Source organism: Balearica regulorum, chromosome 7 (genome assembly GCF_011004875.1).
Source record: "Balearica regulorum gibbericeps isolate bBalReg1 chromosome 7, bBalReg1.pri, whole genome shotgun sequence".
Taxonomy (NCBI): Eukaryota; Metazoa; Chordata; class Aves; order Gruiformes; family Gruidae; genus Balearica; species Balearica regulorum.
Genome location: NC_046190.1, coordinates 41,237,601 through 41,243,938, shown reverse-complemented (window position 1 = coordinate 41,243,938; position 6,338 = coordinate 41,237,601). Strand labels below are relative to the sequence as shown.

The 6,338-nt window shown below is 53.1% G+C and overlaps 1 pseudogene; it reads right to left on the bottom strand.

Annotated features, from left to right (window-relative positions):
• Positions 1-4,104: 4,104 nt before the first annotated feature.
• On the bottom strand, positions 4,105-5,003 carry LOC142602527 (olfactory receptor 14J1-like; annotated as a pseudogene).
• Positions 5,004-6,338: the final 1,335 nt, after the last annotated feature.

The window sequence follows — 6,338 nt, the reverse complement described above, 5'->3', positions numbered from 1 at the left end:
GACAAGGCAGAGCCCTGAGACACAGGTGAGGGTCAGGATGTCCCTTGCCAGGGGCTGGGGGTCAGCGCTTGGCATTTCTGCTTCATCAGACAAAGCCAGGGTGTCCTCAGCATCAGAGCTGCCTGCACTTTGCCTTGCTTTGTCATCATGGCCTCCAATGATCTGCTCTAACGAGTCCCTGGGGAGGCTTTGTCAGCAATGGCCCCCAGTGGGGCCCATTCATGCTTCAAGGTACTTTGGGCTTTACTGCTGACTTGGCCTTCTCCAGAGGTTTCTTCAGTCTCCTCTTCTTGGTATCTGAGGTGCATGGACTCAGCAGCAAATACGCCATGGGGCTCATTAAAGTACAGAAAACTCTAACGAGCCATGTCTCTTCCCGTAATTTTCTTCAAGTCCTCAAGCCTTGTCCAACTAATTGGAGAGGTTGTAGCTGAGTACTTAATGATGAAGATTTCAAAGAAGATTTTATGGAGGAGGATTTTTTTCTTTCAAGGCTATTTTCTATCACGTGTCAGTTTATAGAAGAAGTGATAGCAGTGTTCTACAATGGATGTTGGTCCAAGCTGTCTCCTAAAGACATCTGGACAGGCAGGAGAAGCAGTCCCTTGAGATCCAGCACTGTCTGGACAACCTCGCTCCTCCCCAAGGCCACCAGTTCCCTCATCGGCCACCTGGGCCTTGCATCACCTTTCCTCACATCAGGCTTCTCCACTGAGCTCTGCAGCTGGATGGTACAGCTCCTTCACACCAGCTCCCACCTGCTTTCCTTGGAGACCTGGGCTGCACGCAGGCACACAAAGGTTTCTCTTCACTGACAACAAACAACAGTTAAACACGATGCAAGTTAATGAACATGAAATCTCTCTCCTCAGCTGGATGCTGAGTCCAAGCAGCATCTAATATGGTCCACCTTTCACGAGGCATTTCCGTACAAGAACAGTTTTAACCATGGAGATAACAAAGGCTAGGTACAGAAACAGTGAAGGTGTTGGCTAAAGAGTTCATGAGAGTTCTGAAAGATGGGGCAAGTTTCTAACTCCCTGAAGCTCCAAGCAGAAACCAGAGAGTTGAGAGGCATCTGAATGGCCAAAGAGCAAGCGGAGGAGGAAACCTGGGAGCAATGGGAAGGGCGTACGTCCAGATAGTCTGCTGCAATGATGTCCTTAGGCATGGCCATTGAACCAGGAGAGGTGGAAACACCTGAGCAATGAGGGAGATGAAAGAATAGACAGCGTAGTGGTAATGCAAGGACAGGGGAAGGTAAATACTTCTGCTGCTGCCATTAGTCTACTTCCAGGAAATTCCCATTCTGTCATGGTGGGAAAACATTGCCAGTTCTTACAAATACTCCAAGGATTCATCTGATGAACATGTCCTTGTAGATGATTTCAATGTAAAAAAAAACCCAAACCAAACCCCCCATGTGCCCCTTCCCATGCAGACCCCAGTTGTCTGAGCATGAAGAGGCAGTGCCACTTTGAGGGACCCCCGTGTACCTGAGGTGCTGGCCTGGGATTGGCATCTGTCACAGAGGACCTGTGGGAGACCAGAGCCCCTTGCAAGCTGCAGGTGGAGGCTGGGCAGGGCTTCCCAGGGCATCTACACTGGTACCAGGTCTCTGTGTCCCTCGACCTGAAGGCATTCATGTCCTACATCCATTCCCAGTTCTGGGAAAAGGCAATCCCCCTCCAAAGACAGAAAAAAAAAACCAAAAACCTGACGAGTGTGTTGACACCTCTCTTTACTTTGGCTCTTTGTCTTCAGATCTTCCTCCTTTCATTTCCATGCCGTTCACTGACATCTGACAGGCCTACAGGCATTAAAACAAGATCATCTGGGGTCTTGCACAGAGCCCCGTGCCCCCAAAACCTTCCCTGCCCAGGACTCCTCAGTCTTTGCACAGAGCGAATCCCACTGAAGTGTCCACATCTCCTCACTGGTTGAGGGGTTGGTTTAGATGGTCACCTACAGCACAGGAGGCTTCATGCCCCATAAACATCTGCAGAAGTCCAGTTGGAACTAGGGCCCAGCATCCCCATCGGATCCTCAGAGACCTGAGGTGGAAGGGACCTCAGGCAGCCTGCCGTCCAACCTGTCAGAAACAGAGTCAGACCAAGTGGTTCAAGGCTGATTCAGTGCGAGTTGGAAAACCCCCAAGGACAGAGACTGCACAACCTCTCTGGGTGACCTGTTCCAGCACTTGGCTGAGCTACTGCTTGATTGATGAGAAGCTCAACATGAGCCGGCAGTGTGTGCTTGCACCCCAGAAAGCCCTGGGGACCCCAGTGCAGGAGAGATATTGAGCTCTTGGACAGAGTCCAGAGGAGGCCACGAAGGTGATCGGAGGGCTGGAGCAGCTCTCCTATGAGGACAGGCTGAGAGAGTTGGGGTTCAGCCTGGAGAAAAGGTGGCTCTGGGGAGACCTTAGAGCATCTTCCAGTACCTGAAGGGGCCTACAGGAAAGATGGTGAGGGACTGTTCATCAGGGAGTGTAGTGACAGGGCAAGGGGTGAAACTAAAAGAGGGTCGATTGAGATTAGATGTTAGCAAGAAATCCTTCCCTGTGAGGGTGGTGAGGCAGTGGCACAGGTAGCCCAGAGAGGTTGTGGAGGCCCCAACCCTGGAAATGTTTAAGGCCACGTTGGATGAGGCTTTGGGCAATGTGGTCTAGTGGAGGGTGTCCCTGCCCGCAGCACTGGGGGTTGGAACTAGATGATCTTTGAGGTCCCTTCCAACCCAAACCATTCTATGATTCTATGACTCTATGACTTTCAGGATGCTTCAGGTAATGAGAATGATGTACTTAATGGAATTGCTACCCCAGGTGGAAAATATCACAGTAACCATCTCAGAAAGACCAAAAGAGGGTACAAAACCAGAAACACATGACCACCAGGGAAAGGATTAAGAGGTTAGGTCATTCTTTTTGGAGGGTATTCCAGTAGCAAAAGTGAAGAAGTTCTGGTATTCAGGGGAGAGGGAAAATGGAGTGACAAAGGAAGGAAAGGATGTGGTCAGGGCTGTTTGGTGTCACCTGTGAAGCAGCCCGGCCCCTGATGTGAATGACTTCTGTGGTCAGAGAGAACCTTAGAGCTTTCCTGACTTGGAAAACCTGAAGGGGAATGAAGGAGAACATTGTTCAGGCTGCAAGGCACCTTGACCAACGTCCTGCTCCAAGAAGGGTCAGACCAGATGTTGTGGTTTAAGCCCAGCTGGCAGTTACACACCACACAGACACTCGCTCATCCCTCCACCCCCCCAGGGGATGAGGAGGAGAATGGAAAAACCGCTCATGATTTGAGATAAAGACAGTTTACTAGGTTAATTACAGGAGATCACAACAACAATAACACTAAAATAATATTGAATAGGACAACGAAGATGATGATGACGACGACGAAAACGATGATGATAGAGATTCATTTCCCCAAGTCTTTCTAACATGTGAGGGTAACTGCTGAGTGTAACTGCTGGGCGAGGACACAGCCATGTGCCCCCGCCATGCACACTCACTCACTTTAGGTGTTTGCTGGCATTTTCTCTCTGGTGCATTTTCCTGGGCAAGTTCTTGAGAAAAACGTTAGAAGCAGACCTAAGCCTTCAGGCACGGCCCTTGGGAGAACCCCTTTCATGATGCAAACACTGTTATGAACGTCAGCTCTGTCACGGAAGTGCCCATGGCTTGTCCCTGCCTGCTGGCAAAGGGCCGTCACACAGCAGGACCATGATCAACCTGCCACTGCTCTCAGGCCTTACACCAACACAAAGGCTCAGCAGGAGTGTACAGAGGTGGGAAGAGAGCAGCTCGGGAAAGACCAAGCGGTGGTGGTGGTGATCCCTGGCAGCGTTGCTGTGGTGGGACTCTTTTCCCCTCCACCTCTGCACACAGGCACTGCCCCTGCAGCTCCAGAGAAGGTCTCAGAGAAAGAATCCCAGATCAAGAGATCACTTCTGGGACCTGTATTGTGGTTTAAACCACAGAGAGCACAGCTCCTACTTCCGCACTCTCTGGGTCATACAAGAGAGGTAGATCCTGAATGAGGAATTGCACGCAGAAGAAGATCGTCAGTTTATTGCTGCTTAAGACCATCCAGTCACCACTTTCTACACTGCATCCTTGAGCTGCTGGTTCCTCATGCTGTAGATGAGGGGGTTCACTGCTGGAGGAACCACCGAGTACAGCACTGCCACCACCAGGTCCAGGGATGGGACGACTTGGAGGGGGGCTTCAGGTAGGCAAACATGCCCGTGCTGACAAAGAGGGAGACCACGGCCAGGAGAGGGACGCACGTGGAAAAGGCTTTGTGCCGTCCCTGCTCCGAGGGGATCCTCAGCACGGCCCTGAAGATCTGCACATAGGACACCACAATGAACACAAAACACCCAAAAGCTAAACAGGCACTAACCACAAGGACTCCAACTTCCCTGGTGTAGGAGTGTGAGCAGGAGAGCTTGAGGATCTGGGGCACTTCACATAAGAACTGTCCCACAGCATTGCCCTGGCAGAGGGGTATGGAAAATGTATTGGCCGTGTGCAGCAGAGCATTGAGAAACCCACTGCCCCAGGCAGCTGCTGCCATGTGGACACAAGCTCTGCTGCCCAGGAGGGTCCCGTAGTGCAGGGGTTGGCAGATGGCAACGTAGCGGTTGTAGGCCATGACAGTGAGAAGACAGTACTCTGCTGACATAAAAAAGAAAAAGAAAACAAGCTGAACAGCACATCCTGCATAGGAGATGGCCCTGGTGTCCCAGAGGGAATTGGCCATGGATTTAGGGAGAGTGATGGAAATGGACCCCAAGTCGATGAGGGAGAGGTTGATGAGGAAGAAGTACATGGGGGTGTGTAGGTGGTGGTCGCAGGCTATGGTGGTGATGATGAGGCCGTTGCCCAGGAGGGCAGCCAGGTAGATGCCCAGGAAGAGCCAGAAGTGCAAGAGCTGCAGCTGCCGCGTGTCTGCAAAGGCCAGGAGGACGAACTGGGTGATGGAGCTGCTGTTGGACATCTGCTGCCTCTGGGCATGGGGACCTGTCCAAGGAGGAAAAGGCAGTGAGTAGTTAGGGCAGAGCTGTCTGAAGAAAACCTATTCCAGTTCTCATGCAAGACCTCTCCCTGTTCAGGAAGACTTTTGGCAGGTCCCTTTCGACAGGTCCATTTGGTGCTAGCTGAGGGTGCCACTGGGAGGAGGGGGCTCTGCTGTGGGCTCTCGAGGGGTCAGTCCTGCCTTGCAGCAGTACGTCAAGAGGAGCACGGGGTGATCTCAGACTAAATCCACTCTTGATATGAACGAGCTTTTCAGCATTGTCGCTCCCATTTCACCTGGCTGCAGAGCAGAGCTCTGGGGCTCTGGGTTCCTTCATTTTGTTCTAGTGACCTCACCACAACTGCAGAGCAGTTTTTGAGGCAGAAATCCCTGACATTCCTGTGGCACTCCAAGTGACACCTTTCCCTTAGTGCAGAGTGGGGAGAGCTGCTCTCTCCATCAGCCCTGGTCTCAGCTGCCCTGTGCTGGCAGCTCTTCCATCACAGCCTGATGTTCCCCGTCAAAGAAACTGGACACTGCTGCGAGCAGAGGCAGCCAGTTTGCAAGCGCACAGCTCCAAAGCCCTGCCTGCTGTCTCCTCTCATCCTTCCCAAGGAGGACCTCAGCTCCCCGCTCCCAGCCAGGGACACACGGGGCTCAGTGCAGCTGCCCACCTACAGACCATGAGCTGCATCGCCATGGCCTGAGCGCTGAGATGTCTTCTCCATGGGGCTCCTCTCTGGGGCACAGGAGTCCATAGGAGAGCGGTGCCATTGTGGGAGGCAGCCTGCAGGCCAGCAGGACCCCCAGGGAAAAAGTCACAAGTCCGACAGATGGGGTGTCCTGGAGTGAGGGTCAGCTCATTGCCAGCCCCACACACGGACGTGCCCTGAGCGCCCAGGTGAGGTGGGGACAAAGGCAGCAAGGACAGGAGCTGGAACACCCCAAAATGCCCCAGTGCTCCAGCCAAGGCTGGAAGGACAGGGAAAGACAGACAGGCACTCAGGGCTTTCTCCTCACTGGGGGTTGGGCTGCCAAGGAGAAGACTCAGCCTGAAAACCCACGACCCGGGGGCAGAGTCTGTGCTGGGTGGCAGAAACGCGGGGCTTGCTGTGGGAAAGTGTCTGCACTGCATGGCATGTCCGGAGGTACCCCAATCCCCACGGCATTTCTGGGAGCAGCTCCTTCTCCCTCCCTGCACATGTCTCTGCTGCCTGGCCCTGGCCCTGGCGCTGCTTCTCTTTGCACATGTCACCTCCCTCTCCGTGCTCACAGAGCTCATCCCACCCACCCTGTGCTCAGCGATGCTCTGCAGAC